This window comes from Pyxicephalus adspersus, chromosome Z (genome assembly GCF_032062135.1).
Source record: "Pyxicephalus adspersus chromosome Z, UCB_Pads_2.0, whole genome shotgun sequence".
Classification (NCBI taxonomy): domain Eukaryota; kingdom Metazoa; phylum Chordata; class Amphibia; order Anura; family Pyxicephalidae; genus Pyxicephalus; species Pyxicephalus adspersus.
In genome coordinates this window covers 85,823,134-85,849,052 of record NC_092871.1, presented here as the reverse complement: position 1 = coordinate 85,849,052, position 25,919 = coordinate 85,823,134, and positions in this window count along the sequence as shown.

Genomic DNA, 25,919 nt, shown 5'->3' with positions numbered 1-25,919 from the left:
ACTAGGGGTAGCTCCGAAGCCTCCCTCCTCACTCCACCCTATACTAATAAACGCACTTACACCACATGTTAGAACAAATTGGCTGGAACAGCCATTCTTTATGAACACAGATTCTTTCTCATTAACCAACAGTTTCACTTTATTTTCATGTTTCACTGTTTTTTTACATAACACACATAACAATTTATCAATATTTAACCACAACTTAATCAAACCCATTTTAACCACTTGACCTTTTTTGGCTGCACTTCCTGGAAGGTCTCCAAATGGCTTGCCATTTTTTGCCACAACCCTGGCTTGGGTGCTGATATCAGCTATTTGCCAACAGCTGCCACCCTTCACAGAATTGCTTATTTACTACTCATTTTAAAACTTAAAGCAAACCAATACCACAGATGGGTTCCCCACACTCCACAGCACTTACCAAATCTTTGCCTTCCGGAAACTCAGCCACCAACTGTAACCAACCTTATATTTGCCCTTGCCCCTTTTTCACATCTCCTTGTTCCCTTCCACTCCCTCTTACTTACCCAATCATGTCACTAACCCCTCTCTTTCCTGAAGCTTCTTTAACCCACACCTTGCCATGAGGCTCTGGGCCCCCCGTCATGCAGGCCTTGCACCTATACTCCTGGCTTCCTTTAGGCTCCAGGCAGGTGAATTTACCAGTAAATCAAGAAGAAGTAAATTTTGCTTTTTATGTAGGGTTATTGTAAAAATACATTATAATAATAAAGTATAATAAAGTATATTCATTTTCCTCACAATTCCATTCCTTTTTATATTGGAAATTAGAAAAAGAGTGGGCTGAAAGTTTTATTCTCCCAAATTATTTTTTATTTGGCCAAACAAACCCCTAAGGTCATCAACTTTTAATTTTCTTTCTCTTATTTTTCTTTCACTTTCATGACAGAATTTTAGCTACTTGAAGTTTAGCTGAAGTGTCTCCCATTTCCTTTTATCGCTGCTGAGATATTTCCGCTTCTTAAGTCCACTTGTGCTAAATTTAATTGATTGGACATGATTTGGAAAGGCTCACACCTCTCTATTGGAAGGCTTTATGTATATCAGAGAAAAAAATAAGCCAAATCTTGGGAAGGCAACAAAAAATTCTGCTACACTGAAAGTTCCAAAAAGTACTCCATAATTCACAAAAGGAAGAAGTTTGGTACAACCAGGACTCTTATATCAAATCTTACAATGTATGCATGGAGAATTTAAATGTACTTTTACAAATACTATCAAAACCCCATTCATTATTAATTAATAAATGCATGATAACAACAAAATCGCATTAAGACAACACCTCCATACAATCCAACATTTCCAATAGCTGAAAAAAATCTTCTCTAATCATGTTGGAGAAATTTTAGGTAGGTACATAAACAGTGTTGTCATATCATGAGAAACCCCCCCCCCCAAAAAAAAATAAATAAATAAACATAATAAGTATATCATAAGATGTTTTTTCCCCACTCACTGAACACTACTTGGTAGCTATAAGGTGTGGGTATATAATTTTAAATGTCTGTCTATTACCTCCTACATAACAATATATATCTTCACTGGTATTTAGTTCTTAATCATACCAATCAGAATATGCATTGATAAATGTTTATGTTTATTTAGAACTATTTATAAAGACTCCTTGTCTTTAAACTGCTCTTCTAAAAAAGCCATAATAGGTGAAACGCATCAGGAACGGAGATACTCATATATGTAATAGTGAATAAAGAAGATTTTATTCAGCTATTTGAAATGTTGTATGGAGGTGTTGTCTTATTGTGATTTAGTGTTATCATGTATTTATAATTCCCCTCAGTATAAAACACATGAAAGCCCACTTGAAGTTTTCAAATAGCACCTGAAGACTCTCAGACTGTGAACAAGATGCTCTGGTCTGATGAAACCAAGGATGAACTGTTTGGCCTCTATTCTAAACCTTATGTCTAGAGTAGACCAGGTACCTGCCAAATGCCATCCCAACAGTGAAGCATGGTGGTGGCAGCATCACACTTGGGGTGTTTTTTTTAGCAGTGGGGACTGTGAAACTGGTCAGGGTTGAGGGAAAGCTGAATGTACACAGATGTCTCAATTAAAATCTCCTCCACGGTGCTCAGGACCTTACACTGGGCCGGAGGTTCACCTTCCAACATGACAATGACCCAAAGCACACAGCAAAAACAACCCAGGAGTGACTTGGGGACAACTTTGTGAATGCCATAAAATGGCCCAGCTAAAACTCTGACATTAACCTCCCTAGCGGTTCATTTCTTTCCGGTTTTATATGTCTAAAAGCGGTACATTGTTTTTCATTAGAATTTATTTTACAGTATAATATAATAGTATGAGTATAATAAAGTTTGAAACACAAAATCATTTAAAAACAATAAATTGAATAAATTAAAAAAATCTATATATTTAAAAAAAAAAATTAATTAAAAAAAAAAATACATATTATAGTCATAGTATTATACATACTGTAAAATAAATGTTCTTGAAAACAATGTACTGCTTTTACACATAAAAATTCAATGTATTGCATTCAATACAGTTATTTTGAATGCAATACAAATGGATTTTGAATTTCCCGCCCCGCCTGGCTGGGACGTACACACGCACCGACGTCACCGGGAACTCCCTGGTGACTCATCAGGTGCAGAAGCAGGAAGAAGACGGAAATTGCTGCGCTGGCGGATCAGGTAAGTGCTCTATTTACTAACCTTCCATAGGTGTTCCAACCCCGAGAGTGGCTCGGGGTTACCACTTGTAGCAACTTTTTTCCACCCCGAGTTACTCTCGTGGTTACCGCTAGGGAGGTTAAACCTTATGGAGCCTTACTGACTTAAAAATGGCTGTCCACTGATGGTCCCCATTCAATCTGATTGAGCTTCAGAGGATTTGCAAAGACTAATGGCAGAAAATTCTCCAATCCAGTTGGGCAAAGCTTGTTGCATTCAAAAAGACATAAAGCTGTAATTGCTGCCAAAGTGCTTCAACTAAGTACTAAGTGAAGGGTCTGAATACCTATATAAATGTGATTTTTCAGTTTTTCTTTTATTCCTTTACTATATTGTCTCCATTTCTGTTTTCACTTTGTCATTATGGGATACTGGGTATAGCATCAGGCAGCAACATAACAACATTGAAAAAAGTGAAGGGGTCTGAATACTTTGTGAAGCCACTGTATGTTCCTGTGTGTGTATATATATATACCTTGTAACCTATTTAGTAAAAGAATTGTTAAAAGAACACGTTGCTGCTGTACATATGTTTGTGCAGTTTTGCTGTCATTTGCAGCAACACTTTTACTAACTTTGCTGGTGATATGGTTCTTATACATTTAGATTTTGATGGGTTATGAATTTGGTATGTGATCATAGCTTTTTCTGCAAAACACCTAAAATATCAGTTATTTTTATTTCTACAGCTTTAGGCTTCCTAGAGGCACAAAATAACAGTTATAGCTACTTACAGGATGATGTTATTGCTCAAGAATGTGTATATCTAACCTCACCAAAATGTACCAGCACCTCTTTTATATTGTGTGCTCATTGACAATTAGAGTATAGAAATCAACCCAAAGGAGTTTGCTAAAACCTAAGTTCCGCTTGCAGTTCAATATTACATTTACTAAATTCCTAAGATTAGAAATAGATCCTCTTATGACTATATATACAATCAGCCAGTGTAGTTAAAATAGATTGCAGGCATTTGGATTCCCCTGGGATTTAGTTACTTAAGCTGGCTGGAAAGTTTTACCCTTATACTTATTGGTGGGACCAAATTGTTTTCAGTGGGGTTAGGTTGTCAGTAGGGTAGCCCTAATTCTTGTTCAAGGGGACAGTAGGTACATTTTGGCTGGCGACAAATTTAAACACATCCAGATCATTTTCATATTCAACAAACAGGTGTGGGTGGTTTCCTAAAGGAGAGTAAGTTGTTCACTTTGCAAGGAATAATTTACTTAGTTTAGTGACTGAAAAAAACAATAAAAATTATGTGCAAGCAAATTTGAAAAAAACATAATTTATGCTTGCTCATGCTTGAATGGCTGAGGTCAGCAGACCTTCACCTCATTCACTAAGTTCAGTTAGTTATTCCCTTGCAAAGTAATATTTCACTTTGCTTAGTGCATAAAACAAATACCATTAGTAAGTCAGTCGCATAATGCTTAGTGGTTGTGTATAGAACAGCTTCAACTGCCATGCAGGCATGAGCCATGCTAGAGGAAAATGTTTCAGGTTCCGAAATTAGCTTAATGTTGTCCTATAATATAAAGAATTTCAACCAAACAACATATTTAATTGTTTATTTTTTCGAAAAAGGAAATAAATCATGTTCGTATTAACGTCAATTCATATCCCATTGTGTAAGAAGCTGATTCATAAAGCTTGACTTACAATAGAAGGAATGTCCACATTTGCTATGGAAATATTTTTTGTCAAGAGAACTGATGTGTTCATCTGTTCCTGAGGGGCCCTAAAATAGCACTACCTCGACATTATAACATGAAAGTAAAGTTGCTAAAATTAATAAGCTTTTTATTGCAGAAAGAAGAATTTTCCAGCTGTTAGGGAAAAAAAAAAAGAAAAACTCCCATGCGGGAAGTTTTATTGGTAAATTACATGAAAAAGGGATAACCCTGATGAGAAAGCAAGCGTCATAAGAGATGAGGAAGCATGATGAAAAATAGCTTTTATGAACTTAGGATCTGACTAAAGGAACATTCCCACTTTTTTATATAAACCATGGAGTCAATTTGGAAATTGCAAACAGACAAGAATAGATTTGTAGCTCAAACTGATTTGAACCTTGTAAAATAACTACTCTAAGAAAAAAGAGCTTTCTGATGAAAAATACTTCATTGTGGGTTGCTACATTTTGTTTCTTTATAACCAGGTACTACTATGTAAAAACACCCTCAGCATTAATTGTAAATGCTACTGAAAAAGTTTGTAGCCTTTTCAACCATAATTTGCACTTTTAATAAAAAGATCTCCTAAATCTACAAGTCTTCTTAAATATGTTTCTATAACGAAATAACGCTACAGTATTAGTTTTAGAAGCTCCATAATTTATTATTAAAAGCTATCTACCCACCTCCAATGCAACATGTGCAAAAGACTTCCACAGCTTTCTTCCCTTTTTGACAAACACGGTGTTCTGTCAACTTCAGACAATTACCATGATACAGGTTTATGATCAAATAAAACACTAGCCTTTATTGCAAGGACTCTTAGCAATGACAAAGACGACCTGTGCCCATATTGACCAATCAACCTTTATCTTTTATTTTCACACTAAATAAATAAACTGTCCATCCAGCTAAATGTGTAGATTGACTTTTACATTATCATTTTTACAAATACAGCATTGAATTTTAAAAATTCATTGTAAGTATCAGCTTTGTAACCTTTTTCCATTTTAATTGCAAAGTGCTATTTGTCCATTTTCCCTTTCTATAATTAAACCTGTTTCAAATGACAAATTTTTAATTGTGTGCTTTACTATTGTAAGGTATCACTAGGTATTCAAGTACATTTGTACTACATTTGGCCTAATTGTGTATGTGTTGTATGCCTTCCCCGACTGTGTGTCTTTGTGTAGTGGGAGTGATTAGCTTTAAATCCACTCACCGCAGAGAGGTAATTTAGGCTTTCAGTTCAAATTTCAGGACACATTGCCCACTTTTATTAACAAAAACTCATTAACACAAGCAATATCCACATATATCCCTTCCCGGGGATCCATGTCATCACAGTATGGCAGGAAAACACAAATTTAATTTTCTATCTCTGACACACTTCAGTAAGTTAGTGGTCACACAGACTTTGCACAACCTCCTGGGCTCCCCCAACATGCAGGCTACAGTCTGATAGACAAGCTCCTTTCTTTTATCAAGGGCCAGGTGCTCCAGAACCGTACTCAATCTCCAACCCGGAAATGGAATGGAGTGCCTGGCCGACCCATTCCTTCAAGCATACTCCAAGCCTGGATCCTAAATAAGGAGCTGCCATTCAGAGCAAAACACTTACTGACAGCCTTAACTAGGCCCTTTAATTCTTTTTAAAGGTGAAATTGAGGTAACATAATGGCAAATACTCTCTGATAGTGGTATGCCATGTTTCACTGTACTACAGTATGTATATGTGTCTACTCCTGTGTCTGTGGTTGTGCATGTGTGTTTTCCCCATTGACTGTGTTTGTACCCTGAATGTGTGTCTGGGTCTGGTTGAACCGTGTTCATTTCAGCACTGACTATGTGTTTCTGCTGCGATATTGCAGCCACTATATGGCTGATGGGCTAATGGTAAAATATGCTGTCAGTAGTAGATGGTGAGAAGAAAAAAATAATGCCCTGTGTGAAATACGTTGATTGGAATATTTCACACAGGGCATTATTTTTTTCTTCTCACCATCTACTACTGACAGCATGTTTTACCATTAGCCCATCAGCCATATAGTGGCTAAGTTCAGTGATATTACACATTTAACAGTAAATAAATATGTCACTAGCGTTTTTATTAGCTTATCATTATGCAGCTTAAAGAAAAAGTATGTTACTGTGAGTAGACATATATTAGAGTGTGATTGATTGAGTCATTTAGTTTTGTAGAAAAAGTCATATGACAAAGTTCACCCCACACCTGCTCCCCCCACAACTACCTTCTCTACCCAAGATATTGCCACCTACTTTAGAGATAAAATCATCAGATGTCTCACCAGGCCACTCCAACCATATCCACCCCTTCTATCTGTAAATCATCACTAACCTCCCTCCTTGAAGTCTCTTCTCTCATAACTTCAATGTACTACATGTCCGCTTGACCCAATTCCCTCTAATCTACTTCGTGCCCACTCCTCCACCCTGGCCCCCACCCTAACCAAACTTTTTAACCTCTCCCTTTCTACTCTGCTTTCAAACATGCCATATATCTCCCGATCCTGAAGAAACCCTCACTGGACCCCTCCCTACCCTCCAACTACCGTCCTATCTCCCTTCTCCCATATGTCTCCAAACTTCTTGAACGCCTTGTCTACAAAAGACTCATACACAGCCTTCCCACCTACCTACCTGATACACAGCCTTCCCATCTACCTACCGACCTACCTATCTACCCCATACACAGCCTTCCCACCTACCTACCCGATACACAGCCTATCACCACTCCTCTTTTGCTGCCTTTTTTTTGCAGTTCTCTTCCTTGGCTTCCATTTAACCTTAGAATTGAATTCAAGCTCCTGTGCTTTGCCTTCAAATCCCTCAGCAGTTCGTGTCCCAACTACCTACTGTAAGGCCCTGGTGCCCACCAGTACTCACCAGATACCAGTCCCCCAATCTAACACTCTTCATTCTTAACTTCTCACCTATAGCCCCCACTCTGCCTTGGGAAACTGGTTACCTTTCCCAGAACTTGGTTGCCCCCAGGACATAGTGAGCAAGGAATGGTGTCTGGGGAGGGGCTGGCGGAGGACCAGGAGCCCACAGATAAAGCAGTACCAAGACTACAAAATGAGACAAGTCCAGAATACAGAGTCATACACAGATAATTCATCCACCAGACAAAGTGCGTAAGGCCAAACACAAGCAGAGTCGAGGTCACAGGCAAAAGGTCAGTCCAGGCAGCATAAACTCACAGGGTCAGAAATAGGCAAAGTCAGCAACAGTAAATAAGACAAAAATCTCTCCAGCAGATATTTGCACAGTTAAATGCTACAACAGGCCCTAGTGACTGGGAGAAGAAAGGCTAAAAAGTCCCAGCAGCCAATGGCAGTGCAGGACTGAGTCAGAAGCAAATTGCCTCTAAAATCACCTTCAGCTGTGCACAGCCTCACAGAGTGTGCGGGGGATGCTATAAATACATATGGCTGCACGGCTAAAGGGAAGCAGGGGCTGCAGCAAATGTTACCACTACACAAAATTAACAGTGTTTAATACTGCGAGGGCGCACAGCATGGGATCCCCGGGCAGATAAATCTCCTAATACCTACCTGGTACACAAATCCCTCCATAGGTATTGTCCCACCTACCTACCTGATACACAAATCCCTCCACAGTCCTTGTCCTAACTACCTACCTGATACACAAATCCCTTCACAATTCTTGTTCCACCTACCTACCTGATACACAAATCCCTCCACAGTTCCTGTCCCACCTACCTACCTGATACACAAATGCCTCTACTTCTATTGTCCCACCTACCTACCCGATACACAAATCCCTACACAGATCTTCCCCCACCTACCTACCCGATACACAAATACCTACACAGCTCTTGTCCCACCTACCTACTGGATACACAAATCCCTCCACAGCTCTTGTCCCAGCTCCCTACCTGATACACAAATACCTGATACACAAATCCCTCCACAGTTCTTGTCCCACCTACCTACCTGATACACAAATCCCTCCACAGTTCTTGTCCCACTTACCTTTCTGACCTAATAAAAATCCCCCCCTAGCCGCTCTCTCCGCTCCTCCAATGACCTACTAATGACTTCCTCACACCAAAACCCCCTCCTATTGTATGCTGCTTCCCCCACCTCTTAGACTTTTCGGGGCAGGGTCCTCTCCTCCTGTGTCACTGTCTGTATTAGTCTGTCATTTGCAATCCCTATTTAATATACAGCACTAAATAAATACTGTTTATTATAATATTGAAAGTTTAATTATGTAGAAGGTAACTAATAAGCCACATTGTTTCACCTTACATGTGTAAGTAATCCTATAAAAAAAAAACAATTGTGTGTGTGTACTTCAGACCTCAGTCTTTTTACAGATTACTATAAACATACATTGAAAGCAGTTTGAAAAGAAACATTATTTTTCAAATTATATAGCTTTGCGTGATTCAACATTGTGAAAGATTTATCAAGATACAAAGGCAAATTTTTATAGAACAGGAATGTGTGCCCAGTGCTAGCATGTTGAATTTAACAATCATTCTTTTAACATTTCATCGCCAGGAAAATGAGGAAAATATCTTGTGACATGCAATATTGAAGTTGATTGGCATTTTGCATTTTGGGAGAATGGAAACTCTTATGAAACCAACACCTTCTTAATAGTTTTGTCCTCTTCACTTGTAAACTTTCTGTGCCAAAACATTCTTGTATTTTTATCTCTTCTCACATATGTGGGTTGCTACACAATGTACCCTAATTCCCTACAAACCTTTATTTATGAGCCTTGTTATATAAATCACCACAAATAACACATTGAGATGGATAATGATGGATTTCACATCTGTTAAATGTCAAATTACCAAAAAGAACATTTAGCATTTATAGACAGGTGCAGATAGAACATGAGAGACCACAATTAATACCAAATGGACTTAAGTTAGGATAGTCTTTGCACTAAGATGACTTGACCTTTAAAATGTCAATGTAAAATCATCAATTTACTCAGATATTAGGAATTTGGTACTCATTGGCCAGTACCAAATCTGCATGCATCTCATCTTCTTCAACAGGATTGTCATCCACTCTTGCTGCCATCTTAACTGTGTATCTAATTGTGTACCAATTCCATCTGCATGGCACGTGTATGGCATGCTCCACATGTTACATAGACTTATTGCACAAATTTGAATTTGGCCATAGTATTATTTGTTCACTATCCCTTTGTTCCAACTGATTGCACAATTGATGCCTCAAGATGAACTCTTGTGATTAGGAAAACTCGTTGAGGTTAGCGGCAAAGGGCATCCGGGGGCGTTAGCTAGATTAGTTTTGGAAACATAGGAACACCTGCATTGATTCCCTTTAAAAAATTACACCACAAATAGAGTTTTTGGATTCCTTTGAGATGAGAACAATAAAAACATCCTTATAAGTGGTGTTCCCGCTCTGCTTTTTGTTCATCTAAATCAACCATGATTATATAAAGAACTTCTTGGAGTGGCCCCTGTCTGTGCTGTCAATCTGTGTCTATCAGATGCAATTTAAAGAGACACATGGACCAATACGAGCATCCTATACCTATAACTCTCTGCCTGTTGACAGTGGGAATATCATAGTGGGTGCCCATGCAGGAGATACTCAATAGTATGGTGTATGCTTTTATGTAATAGTTTATTGTCATTTTGTATTTGAATTAAAGTTTTCATGATTTTTATATCAGTAATTCTGCCCTTTGAAATCCTAAATTGGATTTTCTATTTTTTTCTCTGATTTTAACTAGGGATGTGGCCTTGGAAAGATGAGATATAGAAGAACTCTAAAGCCGCATACACACGTGCAATTCTTGTTGATGGAAAGGATCTTTCCTGATCAGCAACGGAGCGGCACCCTGCTGCGTGCTCTCCCCCTTCCCTTGCATTAGGATCGCTCGTCGTTCATCATTTGTGGATCTGCCAGGACGGATCCACGGATGATGAAGGACGTGGGCTGTACACACGCCAGATTCTCGCCCGATATCTGGCCGATTATCGGGCGAGAAAAATTTGACGTGTGTACGTAGCTTAATACTTTTTCTTATCTATTTAAAATCAAGCATGGACACATGCCCAAATTTCAAGTGCAAAAGTTAAAAGTGCTTTGGGAATTATTCCAGGGAATTGGAACAAATTTGGAATCACCAGTACATTTTGCAATTTCTACACTTTGCAATTTTCTTAGACCTACAGAATGATTCTCCATCAGAAACCTCCTGGACTTCAACACAACCTCGGCCGCTTTCATCCTGAAATGTCTTTTCACCAAGGCACCTTTCGGACTTTGATTCATCCATTCCCACACCTGGAACTCAATAGGCTTACAAGTCTCACTACAATCCACATTACAGCCATTGCTCACATAGACTTCTGTTTGCCATATTGCTTAATGTGCTCCATTGGTTCACTAATATCTGTTTCAATGTATCATTCTTCCTGTACTTGCTCTGATCCCTTTCCTCTGTCTGGTAACTCCTTTTCTGCCCGCTCCTTCACCCACCTGCTTTCTCTGTCTGTACTGTTGCACATTTTCTCTATACTGATTGCTGGTGACATCTCACCCAGCCATGGTTACCCCCACATAATACCTCTTCCCTACATTTTCACCAAAATACTCCCTGCTCCCAACCTCATTCCTATTTTAATAACTCGCAAATTTTTACCCATTTCTTCTCTCATGTTTGCCATCTCATCATGGATGTCTGACAGATTTCTGAAACTCAACCTGAAACTCAATCTGAATTAAACAGAATTTATCTCCCTACCCTCACATTCCAAATCTCCCCTCTGACTTATTTATAACTATCAATAACACTAATGTTCAGCCTTCCCCTCAGGCATGTTGTGTTGGTGTCATCCTCAATTTTGCCTTCTTCTTTACCCCCCACATCAAGAATATCTTAAGGTCCTGCCACTTTCATTTGCGCTACATCTCCAAAATTCACCATTACCTGTCCCCTGATATCAATATGAGGAAATATGCCAAACTCAAATATAAATATCTTAATTTTAAGCAACAATATCAAAAATATTTTTGCATAAATTCATATAATATACTAAGCAAGGCCAATAATCAAAAACCCTTCACCATGTACGGAGAACTTTTTCAACAATCAACCAATATAACAAAATCTAAGGAGTGTATAAAGGACAGACAGAGAAAGCAGCTCACCCTGAGAAGGGAATTACACCAAAGAAAAACACCATGTTCTTCCACGCCCTCATCAATGCCCGCTTCGCCATTCTCTTCTTCTTAAGACCAACATTTTCCCCACCATGTGCATAATATCTTTCACTACCACCTCAACATGAAGGATTTTTTTTTTCATATGCATACCTGATACCATGGATAGCTGATAAATCCTCAAGTAAAGTTTACTGTAAAAGGCGAGCCAAGTCCGGTCCCTCAACTTTAGTGGAATCCTTTTTATTCCAAAATAATCTCATCCCCCCACCCCCTGGAATTAAGCAATCCCTTAAGGTCAATGACCCATAAAAGAAAGAATACAAAAATCCCAAGGGCGGTTTTTAAAGGCCTCTGATGTGATCTGCCATTGCTTCAGTATTTTAGACTCAGGGTAACAGAAGCTGTAAGCCGTCCTGCTGGATCCTTGGCTTTTTCACATTTCCGTCAAGTTTCCTAATCATGCAAAAAAGGCTTGAACCAGGACTAGAAAATGACCACCCATCCAGGAGGCTTCTCTGCAAGCATGTTACTAAAATAAAACTTAATAAACAGCAGAGAAAAGAAAAAAAATGGGTTGACCATACCTGGGCCACCCTCCCTTCTGGTTGGTAAGTCACATGCTGCTTCACCAGGTTCATCCGGTTTGATCCAAGTAAGTTTTGATCAGATCAACCCTTTCTATGTATAAAATTCTCCAATCTTTCCACTTTACCATCTTGGCATTTGCAGTCTCCAGCTTACTTTCCCAGTAAGGCAGATTATAATCAAATGGCCCAAATCAAATATCTAAGATTTTGACTTCCTGAGGTTCTGGAAAGAAATCCCGGAGATCAAAACTTTCACCTTCCCTATCCATCCAGAAAACTTTACACTTGGATCTTAAAACCCAAGCCCACTGCATACTGTACATTTTCTGAGACTACCACCTGCATGTCATCTGTCCCAGAGATATCACAGACATATCATCGGCATAGGTGACTATTCTCAAAGGGGGCAATGCCCAAAGGAACCCTGCACAATGGTCAACTCTCTAGCCTTCCAGGGGTCAATTGTGAACACGTAGAGCAGGGGACTTTTTCACTCCTAAACTTATTTCAAAAGATTTACCAATGCAGCCATTCATAAGTGGGAAGCTTCCTGCCATGTCATAGAGGAAATCAATACATTTGGATTGTAAACTGTATCTGCCAAGCAGAAACCAGAGATATCCATGATTCACCAGATCAAAAGCTTTTGCCTGGTCCAATGCCAGCAGATACTTCCTCCAATCTGCAGCCCTTCATCTTTCCAAGGACTCCTGACTATCTAAAACCACTGAGAATGGACTTCTACCTTGAATCGAGCAGTGCTGATTGCCGGATAAAAGGTTGCCTGCCACTGACAACAAGAGCCAGAAGAAAATGTTTGCCAGGACTTTTCTATCAACATTGAAGAAGACTCCACCGCACGAACCTCAGTGAAAAAAAACTATTCTGCTCTCACTAGTCCCTCCTAAATGTGAACCCTGTGTTGTCTGGGTAGCTCATAATGTGCACATCCACCAGACCTGCCAGTCTAATCTTGTTTCTGAAAATGTTCCTGTTCTTAGGCCGAATAATACTGATAAAATCCCCTCCAAAGACAATCTGTTGGGAAGTAAAAGCAAGGACTGAACTATGTTGAAGAGGCTTTTCCTGTTCCATTTTGTCTGAGGCCCATAGGGGTTTATAAGGTGCAGGTCCTGTCCACAGCATCTATTACCATAAACCTTCCCATTTCAACTTAAATTATCCAAAAAGGGGTTAAGTGATGAGAAGTAGGGGACACTATTGGCTACCATAGGTAGGCTTAAAATCTTTTGATTTCTACAATTAATTAGCATCTTTAGCAAAGTTACATAGTCTCCTCTGTTTGTTTTTTTCCAAAGTCTGCTGTCTGCTCTGTTTGCGGTGCATATATTTATAAACACCTTGTAACATCTTTAAAACAGCATTGGATATTTTGACCTCACAGCACACCTAGGAGCAGGCCACACCTAGCACAGTGATTGTAAGCTCTTTGGGGTAGGATCATCTCCTCCTTAGGTGTCACTGTCTGTTTCTGTCTGTCATTTGCAACCCCTATTTAATGTACAGCGCTGGGTATTTAAATCCTGTATAATTTTTATAATTTGGTTATTTAATTTGGGTTGGGGTCACAGTACACATTTAATCCACTTTAGATAACACTTGTAGCTTTATTCCTAAACCGGAGCACACAATTATTTAATTGAATGGTGAACTTTGAACTTAGGGTTAAGCCAAATTTAGGCGTGTATCTCATGACAAATTAAGGGACACCAAATAAGTCATAACAGATATTTCTGTTCATGACAGATTTACTTTCTTTTACCTGTTCCTCATCTACTGCACAATAGTGTATCACCATAATTACCACTATGAGGGATGCCACTTGAATCACAAAAATATGTAACATTTACACAGTGCCACCTTCACCCTGAAGAACTCATAGGATCTCCCACCTAACAACTGTATATTCAAATCTTGAATACTGAAGTGTTCCATTTATAGGGAGCGTGTACTATTAGTTATTCACAGCTAACACTGCTGCTTTGTTACATTGGTAATGCAAGCTCATAAACACCGTTTAGCTCAGTCTGTTTTTTAACGACACAATAACAATGTATCATCATTGCTTCTAGTTAAGCTACTGAAAACCCAAAACAGGCACTGTTTCTGTTGCTGATGATCATGAACTTTCTACCTGTAAACATATGGACACTAATGAAGTCACGGCATCAAAATAAGCAAATCAGAGACCAGCAACAATTCAAATTCAGAAGCATTGTCTGCCGTTCGCAGAATATAAAGCATGGAATTATTACTCTGTTCTGTTGAACTAAGTTTCAGACTTTAATTTGACCTTCATTTCTTATATCATAAAATTGATGACAAAATCAACTTGAAATTCTATACTCAACAACTTAATATTCAGAATTTGCATGAAAATAAAAGTATATATACCCAAACCACATATTTAACAATCTAGATTTGAGAACATATGAATATTAATTGTATAGTCTTTTCTATGACAATTCTCGTCTTTCCAGGTCATCGTGTATCTAGCAATATTTAGTCACATTCAGCTTTCCATGCTGCTTAATCAGTTATGGCGGTGCAGTAAATCCCCCGGCATTTTTATCCTCGCAACAAATACCTTTAATACAATCACCATGGGATGTGACACTGCAGATGTTGATTGTTTAAGATCAGGAGGTCTTTTTGGTCTTCTGAGGTGTCTTTGTACCCTCTAATTAAACCTACCACCACCTTATTACACTCTTCTCTCTCTCTCTTTTCTTCTTTCTTCTTTTATCTACTCTTCTATGCACTTGTGGATCTGTTTATTTTGTCTCCATCTTGCTTTTCCACTTTACATCCTGATCCCTAAAAATTAGTTCTACTGATATAGGGTCTTTTTTATGACTCTTCAAGCTATGTTTTACCATAGATACATAGACCCTTTTCTGTTTCACATTTTAATATGCAATATGTAATAATATATATGTAAATCAGCTAGACACACCTTAATTACACAGAACTTTGTGTAGCTTTACTCATCATGCCACAAACCTTAACATATTTTGTTGCTTTGCATCACTTGTTTTCACTTCAGTGAATTCTACATTCTTGTTCCTTTCTTCACACCGTATTAATTATCATAGTGAAAAGGACAGCTATCTCTAAAATGAAATTCTGAATAGGAAAGCCTTCTTCAGTTTGTCTTTGCAATCTAAAATTTTACCAAAAATGAAGACATTTCTGCAAAATGAGTAATTTATTTAAATCACAAGGAATCAATGGGCAAAGCAAAATAAAGATTTTCATGTTTGTTGTAAGGGTGCAATTAACTTTTAAACAGCTTAAAGGCAAGTTTGGAAGAATGACCTACTCGTCTCTTAATATAGTCCTGTATTGTACTTGAAACTTTAGGTCATGATTTTTATGCAACCTTTCATGCTCCTTCATGAATAATCCACCATACTCCCATTTCATTGCTAAATGCCCAGTCTGGATTTGCATGCAATTTAGTCCCCAAATAGAATAATTTTGTTCTCGATAAATGCAATTTTAACACATAAAGCCTTCATGACAATGTCTTTCTACCAGGTATTTAATGTTTTCTGAATATATAAAAAGCCCAATACTTGTACTGTGCTTCATCTTACTTTGCTTTATTGCCATATCACCACTCAAAATGTCACTGACAAAATTTTCCATTGCCACAGTTGCTTTAATGTTAAGAAACTGGCAAGGTAGCAAGCCCAATAAAGGGAATTCACATGCTGGCCAAAAGTACCAGATCTCTGTTGAATAATCTTCCTATTCTAAATCACTATAGTAGTGACTGGTGAATGTTATACACCTTCAAAAAGTGTAACGCTTTAAAAAATCTAAATTTCTGTCAACCTGAAGTGTATCCTGTTTTATGCCTTTCTCAGATTATATTCACTGAAGCCTACCTTCTAGTACCCAATTCTAGTCTAGCTTTGAACCCTGTTGAAAAGCATGGTTGTTAGACCTTTTTTTTTTACATAACAGGGCTGTCATTTGTTGCAATAAGTGATGCTTTATTTACTTTTTTTATACTAGATAACTCTAAATATATGGTCTCCAAATATATGGTCTCCTCCATGACACCATTTTTAATAGATTCTATTGTTAGCAAAAATTTACTGATACATGTCCTTTAAAATCAGGAACAATGAGCAAAGATCAATAAGGGAACTTGCCCATGATGGCTGTAAATAGTGGAGATGCACCAGTAAATACATAGGCTTCATTAATCAATCTTTATAAAAAAAATCAATGATATTGAGAAAGCAGAATTTTAGTTGATTTCCAAACAGACTGTTTACTTTTTTAAAACTAGTAATCATGTGGTATATGCTTGTCAAGCCTGGAACATTCAATGCTATCCCAACATATGCAATAATGTGTCCAAATGGGTTAGACTTGGTTTAATAAATCCTAACTAATACATATCTCAAATGCAGAACGGAATAACAGATGTTGCTATTAATATAGAACTAAAATAAGACTATTACTTTTCTTTTAAACAAGGGACATCTGGCAATAGGATATGAACTTACCAGACAGTAGGAGGTTTAGGGATGTTGAATGCAGACCTTTACAATGATTTGTGTGCAACACACAGATATTGATCTTTTGACATTTTATAATCAAATATATAGATATCCTCTTAGTTACCTTCCCCCTAACTGCACCCAAAGTGTGGCACATTGCACTTATTAACACTCTTAGTTGAAGCGTTATGACTTAAACTTTCTTTGTCACAGCAAAGCTTCTCACCCTAATTTGAACCAGACGAGTAGAAACATGTCATACTTGGATAAGCACCAGCTGAACAGGACACAAGAGGGTGGGTAAACTCTGCTTGTTTTAACAAATTTTAAGAAAACATTTCTAAGGGCATATTCCAGAAAAATACACTCACCATAAAGACTTCTAGCAAATGGTTCAGTGGGTGTTCAGCATTCTTCTCAGATATTGTTATAGAGTTCATGCAAGTAAGAAAATAGGAGTTTTGTTTGAGCAACCTGTTTATGCTTCCTGATTCTACCTATCATAAAATTTGGTGGATCAAAACGATCAAAAAGACCTATATTTAGCAAGGTTTACCTTAAACAAAGTTTAAAGAGGCACACTAAAATGACATAGAGACAGATTGTCCCTAAAGTGAATGTATAAAAATACTATTGTAAAATTTGTGCCTTTCAGCACTTATGTTTCTGTTGGATAATATTAATGCAAACTAAGGAGTAAAATACAGTAAAGTCCTAATACCAGACAAGGAATAGTAATATTGTCCATTCAGCGTGTTTACCCAAGCTACTTTTTGAATTATGGGTAGATAATCAATTACTCTATCATTCTAGTGGCAAGGCAAATTACTCTTCAGTTACTCTTTCGTATTTCATTGATCTAGGATAGAGCTGAGTTTTTTAGTTTGGTTTGGCTAAACTTTTTGTGAAACCTTGCCATTATTTCATATCTCAGAGACCTGTTTCCCTCAGTCCTGGATAAGGTCTCATGCTGCCTGTCAGCCATCTCATCATGGATGTCTGACATTCCTGAAACTCAACCTGGTTAAAGGGGAACTCCTCATCATCCCCCCTCACATTCCAAATCTCCCCCTGACATATATCTAACTGTTAACAACACTGTTATTCTTCCCTCCCCTCAGGAACCTTATCTTAGCATCACCTCTGCTCTCTAATTTACCCCCCATATTCAGAACATTTCCAGGTCCTGTCACTTTCACCTACACAACATCTCCAAAATCCGTCCCTACCTGTCCCCAGAGACCACCAAACTCCTTGTACATGCTCTTATCATCTCCTTATCATTTCCTGTCTGGACTACCTACTCCATACACAGTTTTCCTACCAACCCCAAACACAGACAGCCTTCCCACCTACCTACCCAATACAGAGACTTCCCACCGACCTACCCCATACATACCCTACCCACCTACCTTTCCCATACACAGCCTTTCTTCCTACCTACCCCATACACAGCCTTCTTACTTACCTACCCAATACACAGCCTTCCGACCTTCCTACCCCATACACAGCCTTCCGACCTACCTACCCCATACACAGCCTTCCGACCTTCCTACCCCATACACAGCCTGCCTTCCAACTTACCAACCCATACACAGCCTTCCCACCTACCTACCAAATACACAGCCTTCCCACCTACCTACCCCATACATAGCCTACCCACCCACCTACCCCATACACAGCCTTCCCACCTACCTACCCCATACAAAGCCTTCCCACTTACCAACCCCATACAAAGCCTGACTTCCCACCTACCTACCCCATACACAGCCTCCTCACTGCTATTATTCTGCTGTTGCATTTCTTTGTAGTTCTCTTCTTTGGCTTCCATTTCACCTGGGAATCAATTTCAAGCTTCTATGCTTTGCCTTCAAATCCGCTCACAGTTCTTTTACCTCTTACATTTCTGACATGGTAGAAAAATCCCCCCCTGCCGCTCTCTCCGCTCCTCCAATGACCTACTAATGACTTCCTCACTCATAACCTCATCACACGCACGGATACAAGACTTCTCTAGAGCTGCACCAACTCTCTGGAATGGTCTTCCTCATCCTATTCGGCTTGTTCCTACTTTCTGCTCATTTAAAAGAACCCATTTTTTTAAACTTGCCTACCTGTTTTCTTCTGTCTTTTGAAACCATCACTACTTTCATTCACTCCACATCTCCCCTCCTATTGTGTGATACTTCCCCCACCTCCTAGATTGTAAGCTCTTCGAGGCAGAATCCTCTCCTCCTCCTGTGTCACTGTCTGTATTTGTCTGTCATTTGCAACCCATATTTAATGTACAGCACTGCGTAATATGTTGGCGCTATATTAAACCTGTTTATTATTATTAATATTAATTAAAATAATAATAATATTAATAAAAGATTGAACACCAAACAGTCCCTCAAGTTGTAAGAATAGAAACCTTTTTGCAACATACCTGGTCATTAAATGTATTGCTTTGAAATGTTGAAACTATCTTATAACCCATTTTCTGTGGAAGCTACTTGGAGCAGTAAAGCTTCTATAGCATTACTTACCAGTAAAGAATTAAATTTGGCAACTTTAGGCTATTAATTGACTTCAATAAATGAAAATCCTATGGGCAAGAATAGCAGACAAACATCTGTGTTTTCTTATGTTACAGAATGGACACACATGGACACTTTGAAATTTCTTGGGTGACCATGAATTACAAAATTTAGGTACCCTAATTAACATTTAAAATATTCAAACATGGTAATTAAAATTTCAAAGGAAATGATAGCAATATTTGCATAGCCACACATACAAATTATAGAAGTATGTAGACAAAATAAAGGAAAATGTATTACTTACAAATTACTCACGATCAAACCTTTCCTGATAAGCTTCATGTCAGCACACAATGGTTTAATCCTTTTCCACTTCCACTTAGGACCTAACTTGATTAATTTAAGTGGGTCCATACACCTAGTGTTACGTATCTAGCTCTAGAAAAAAAGAAGAGCAGTTATATATGTGCTGACATGGAGCTTATCAGGAAAGAAAAATTACAGTAAGTATAAATTTTGCTTTTTCTTGATTGCTCAATGTCAGCACATGATGGGAACAACAGGCACACCCAGGGAGGTTCAAAAATACCTAAAGCTCACAAGTAAACCAGCAGAGAGACCTTTTTTGGCTAAAACTAACAGCAGTTCAGGCTGCCAGTTCAATGCAGTAATGTGCATGAGCAGGAGACAGTACAACGACACTAGAATAACCACTATGCAGGAAAAGGACATGCTATGAATGGGCTGTGACCCCAAAAGTATTTGTAACCATTTGTCTGATTAACAATGCTCATGGTTTGGACAACCTGAGAGGCACGGAGACCCTTTTATTCTTTTATAGCCCCCAAAGGAAAAAGGGGAGTCAAGCATTCAGGAGAGTACTTCTAATGTAAAGTTTGCTGGTCTGTTCACTATCTACTGGAAGAATATGGTGAGCGCAGCCTCCCGATTAGAGGAAAGGTTGGTGTAACGTTCAGGCTGAGGCCAACATAACTGCCCTGTCTGGAAAGAAAGGCATTAGAAAGATCCTGGGCACCCAAGATAGTCTACAAAACTCTCCTGGCCGCAATGACAGCCATGAAAAGTTTTGACTTCAGCGAGGCCAGGCCTAGTTAGATCTTGCCCCTGGTCTGTATGTGTCTGATACAAGCAAAATCGAGAACTAGATAGGTCCCCTTCGAGTGATCTAGCTTCCTGGGGATTAATTCTCTGCAATTGCTATAAGGAATTGAATAAATTAAGATGATGAGTGACCAACAGTAATCAATGAACGAATGAACCCTGACCTTTCAGGATAACCCAAGTCATACACCTAAAGAGGTTCCAGAGAAAGCTGCATTTGTGGGAACACTGCTCCAACAGTCCTTGGCGAATCCTATGGTATTAGGAAACCATGATGACTCTATGAATAACACACCACATTATGAGCAACTGCTGGAATTTAATGAGATTTGTGGCAGTAACACACAACTTGATCCAGAACTCATAAAGGGATGGTAAATCTAAAAAAAAAGGTCCCACAGAGTTGTGAACTCTGATTGCAGGAATTAGAGATCAGAGTGACAACCATTACATCATGGAACCCCAATTAGCAAGGAGAAAGCAAGGCCTCAAAATTATTGCAAAACTTATATATTATAGATGGTATAGGTTTTAGTTTTTCAAGATTTCACCACCCATTCATAGCAGCCTAGGGGCATCCACCTTTGCCTTTCATGATCCAGGACAGCAGGTGCTGTTTTTTTGTTTGGATGCAACAGGGGATCTTGTGAGAGGATCCCCTGTTGAGGGATTTCTGATGTAAAGACCATTTATTGATGACTACTGTCCTTAAAAAGGCAAACACTTTAAAAAAAAAACAATACACTTTATACTTAAATTTAAATATGTTCAGCTGACATGGTAATGCCCATTCCAGGAACTTATTTTCACAGGAAGAGGTTGAAAAAAAACTAGAAGTCTTTGGGAGGTCACATAGTTTCAGGATATTTGGGACTGTCACCCTTACTGGGCTAGGTCAATCTCCTAGAGCTATCTGCCCCAAACAATGTGTCCCCCAGTTGCTCTTACTGCCATCTCATGTAATTGTTCACTAATCAACTGAAAGGAAAGAATGACAAATGGGAAAATCTTGTCTTCTAATCTAATCACCATAGTCCGAAGGGTATAAGACTATATGAAGGGTTGCATGCAAGGCAAAGAGAATTCTGAAAGTCATAATGTGGAGGAACTGGGAAGTAGAAATATAATTGATGGACAGAAACCAATCCATTGGCAGAACCCTGGAGAAGGGAAGACTTATGGAGGCTTCATCTCCAAGGATCTGTTAATTGACTCATTTAGCTGTTTCATATCTATTATTATTTCACAGTATTTATATAGCGTCAACATATTATGGAGCATTTTACATAGTCATGTCACTAGCTGTCCCTCAAAGGAGCTCACAATCTAATGTCATGGTCATATGTCATTATTAGAGGATAATTTTTGAGGGAAAGCCGATTAACCTAACTGCATGTTTTTGGGGGATAAAATTGAAGTACGCGGAGGTAACCCACGCAGACCCAGGGAGAACCTCCAAACTCCATACAGATAGTGTCCTGGCCAAGATTTGAACATGGGACCTAGTGCTGCAGAGGTCAGAGTACTAACCACTGAGCCAACTATATCATAAATTTGAAAAGATAGGAAAAGATTTAGTGGAGATACAATACCTTTTATAATATTATTGTTCCAATGTTTAAATTAGTACGAAACAGTGTCAGGATAAAAGCTGTGTAGTTCATCACTGATCGGGTCACTATTGGTAGTTCAGGGTTGGGGTTTTTGGTCTTGAAATTGAGCTATCAAACAACATTTATTATTAATATTACCCAGTATTAATATAGGGCTGACATATTACACAGCACTTTACAAAGGCCCAGATACAAATCGGTGACTAAGTGCTGCAAAGAGTGCTAACCAGTGAGCCAACTATGACTGACAACATCAGTTTTTCTGAAATGAATGGGAAGAACCCATGAAACCTTATTCCTAAGGTACAGGGATGATTATTCCCTGTTATAACACGGTCTCCACATGCATCCTTTCCTCTACCAAGAGCAGGCCTCCTAAATTGTTCCTTTCTTGTATCATTAGGAATCTGTCCCAAAAAATGAATTCTTACTTCCTGCTGGTGGGTCTGGCAACAGCATAATCCTGTTTATCACTGCAGAGGTTCCGTCTCCTATAGGAAACTCTGCACCAACCTTGCTTGGAGATGGGGGTCTGCCATTCAGTTATGCTTTAACAAAGCATAACTCTGGCCCCATATCTGATTTTGTCAATGTATGTTTCCACTAGGCATATAGCAAATGGCAAACAGCTTCATTATTTCCCATTTTTTCAAACTTGCCTACCAGACTTCTTCTGTCTTTTGAAACCATCACTCCTTTCCCACTACATATCTCCCATCCTATTGTGTGTGAAATTCCCCCACCTACTAGATTGTAAGCTCTTCGGGGCAGGGTTCTCTCCTCCTGTATCGCTGTCTGTATTAGTCTGTCATTTGCAATCCCTATTTAATGTACAGCGCTGCATAATATGTTGGCGCTATAAAAATCCTGTTTAATAATAATAAAAAAATTATTCTTGCTGGCAAAATATGTCCTGGAGCCAACATTTGTAGAGTGTTTTCAGCAATCTCCTTTTTCCAGTGGAGATCCCTGCCCCAATTCACACTAAAGCAATAAGGGTTTACTAGTTGTCAGGGGGCCTAATTACATGAGTGCTATCTTCAGTAAGGGTGTTTTATAATGCAAAAGATATTTTACTACTCATACAAATACCTTGCTTAAAATAACATCCCAAATACATGCAGTTAAGGTAATTGGCTTCCCCTAAAAAAAAAAAAGCTACAGACTGTGTTAATGGCTGCAATAGGGACATAAGACTGTTATCCCCTTTGATTGACAGTTAGTAATATGACTATTGACTTTTTACAGTGCTACATAGTATGTTGGCACTATATAAACACAAGTAAATAAAAATACTTCTAAAAAGTCTTAGGAACATGCCTACAAGTAGTAATTTTCCTCTATATTAGTAACTGACAGTATCGCAGTAACCATTTTATATGTTTTAACCATTTTTCTACAATTTATGTTTTGACTTTTCTGTTCCTTTATGCATTTGGTTTTAAGGAATTTGGTTCCCTATGCAGTTAGTGAAATTATTTTTAGATTTTTATAACGTTTTGCTGTGCTGACAACTTGCTCACAAAAACTGGAAACATTGTGAATAGGGAAATGCAGCTGCTTTTTTTTTTTTTTTGCCCAGTTATGTACTTCAGTAAGGAGGCAACTAATCTCCTATTAACAGCAAAGAAAGGTTAATGTAAAACACTAGGACTAATGGAAGAGAAGTGCAAAGCCATGGACAGATCAAACAGCTCCTTTGTATGTTTTTAGCTGTGAGGTTAACTGTTTGCTGCCTTGTATTTGAAGCTTGTTTGAATTTTGTAAATACCCCAAAAAATAACTGGTATAAATGTTTTGACAGTTTTTGATAAGCAAGCGTTTAGTAAAAATATCCTTTTACATTTTCCAGATTCATACCTAAATTAGATAGCCATGTCGTACAGGAATTTAATCCATGCCCATTGTTATTCAGTCAGTAAAGACTAAAGAGATGCTGTAATGCAGTATAGACCACCTGAGGATTCCTCTCCATGTTACCCTCAAAGTATTATGATCCTTTGATGTCATAAAGGTAATACCTATTTCTGCATCATTTAGGACTGCTTGAGGAGATCCAAAAAAAAAAAAGAAAAAAGAAAAAAGGACACCACACTTAATGTGGCTATCTTAAACACTTCTTATTAAAAATGTAAAAAATCAAAATTTAAGATGGACTAGATGGGAAGTTTCCAGATTTGTGGATCAAATAGATAAAAGTAAAAAATATATTTAGATGGAATCACAGGTGCACTCAGCAGTATGGGTCAGGCTTAGCCATGAAATACAGAAACTCTTTATAATAATGTTAAAAGGAATCACTGGAAATCTTCCTGTGGGCACAAATTACGTCTTCACTTGTCTTATGGCTCACAAGTACAGATTGCTAAGTGAATCAGGTGAACTCTGCTGACCTAAAAACACCAATAATGCTCAAACAAAGATCATGTTTTTTAATATTTCCTTGCATGCTATTGGGCATTGTATGGAAATTAATTTTAATCCTATTTACTAAACTGGATTTTTCAGTGCAGATTTGTAAATCTAATTGCTAAGATAACAGTTTAAACTACTTAAACATACTAATGCCAGTATGTATCTACCTATTCCAAACCACAACTGACTGTTAGCCCCTTCTCAAAGCAGTAAGATGTTCCTTTTCACATTCAAATGTTACAGTGAAATTAGTTAAATAAAAGTTCATTTTCAGGTAGCATGGCTTCTTTTTCTTTGAGCATACAACATAGTTCAGTGTCATCCACAATAGTGCGAATTTACTGGATCTGCCAATTTGTAACAACTAAGTGAAACTGGATAACTCTGAAATCTACAGGGAAAGAGTAATTGTTGAATAAAATGTTATTTACGTTTAAAAGCTTTAGAAAATAATAGAGTCCCCAAAGAGACATTTGTGAGTATAATTTGCTATCCAGTTCCAACCTAATTAGCATGATGATCAAATGCTGGAAACCTACAAAATATTTCTTGACATTTCCAGAAAAGAAGAATGTTACAGCTGTACAACACGGGAAGATGATCACACAAGGCAGACTATTACACCGCCGTACCACTAAAAATGTCAAGCCTGACTGTTTCTCCTAGAACAAAAAAAATCCCATGCAGAGTGAAAAGGAATTTAGTACTGGAAAGTCTTGTTTCTGGAAATTGTATGGCTATTTAGCTAGTGGTAAGTTACAAATTTCAATATGCACTGCTAGCCAAAATGTAGCACATGATAACTTACAGGTTTTAATGCTATCACTAATTGTAACCAATTACTCTCCATGTTGCTCTTTTAGCTTTACAAATGCTTTAAAAGAAACAGCAGTATAGCTGGTTGTTATACATGATTTTATGGCTGTAGAATGTCTTATACTACAGGATAGAGAGAACAGTTTATCACTAAAGATGCATCTTCCACTTCATCGTGTGCTGGCAAAACAAATATTTTAGTATGTTAATCAGATTCATCCTCACTTTGAAATATTAGGACTTCTGTTGTTCTGTAGACTAATCCATCATTTTTAAATGTTGGTTCCTCCTGGATCCTATGGAGAAGCAAATTGTACCTGGCAATAAGTACAGACCCTGTGCAGATGTCCATGAGGAAGAAGTCTCCCAGTAGCCATTCAAGAACCTGAAATTCATATACTGGCCCAGTCAGATTGCTTAGCTACAAATTTCGTGTTGGGATGCAATGGCCACCAGAGACATAAATGAAATCCTTATATTGGGTACTTTATTGCTTTCTTGCTGCTGACCATCATTAAAAGTGTGGTACATGAAGTGTCACTTAAAAACTAGCCCTTACTTCAGCCCATGTGCAGGTTTAGCATAGGCACGTCTTTACAGATAATTTTTTTTATTTGCCAGGTCTGATTAAGCACTTTTTCAATGCTAATTTAAAGTCAGTATATAAAAATGCTTTTA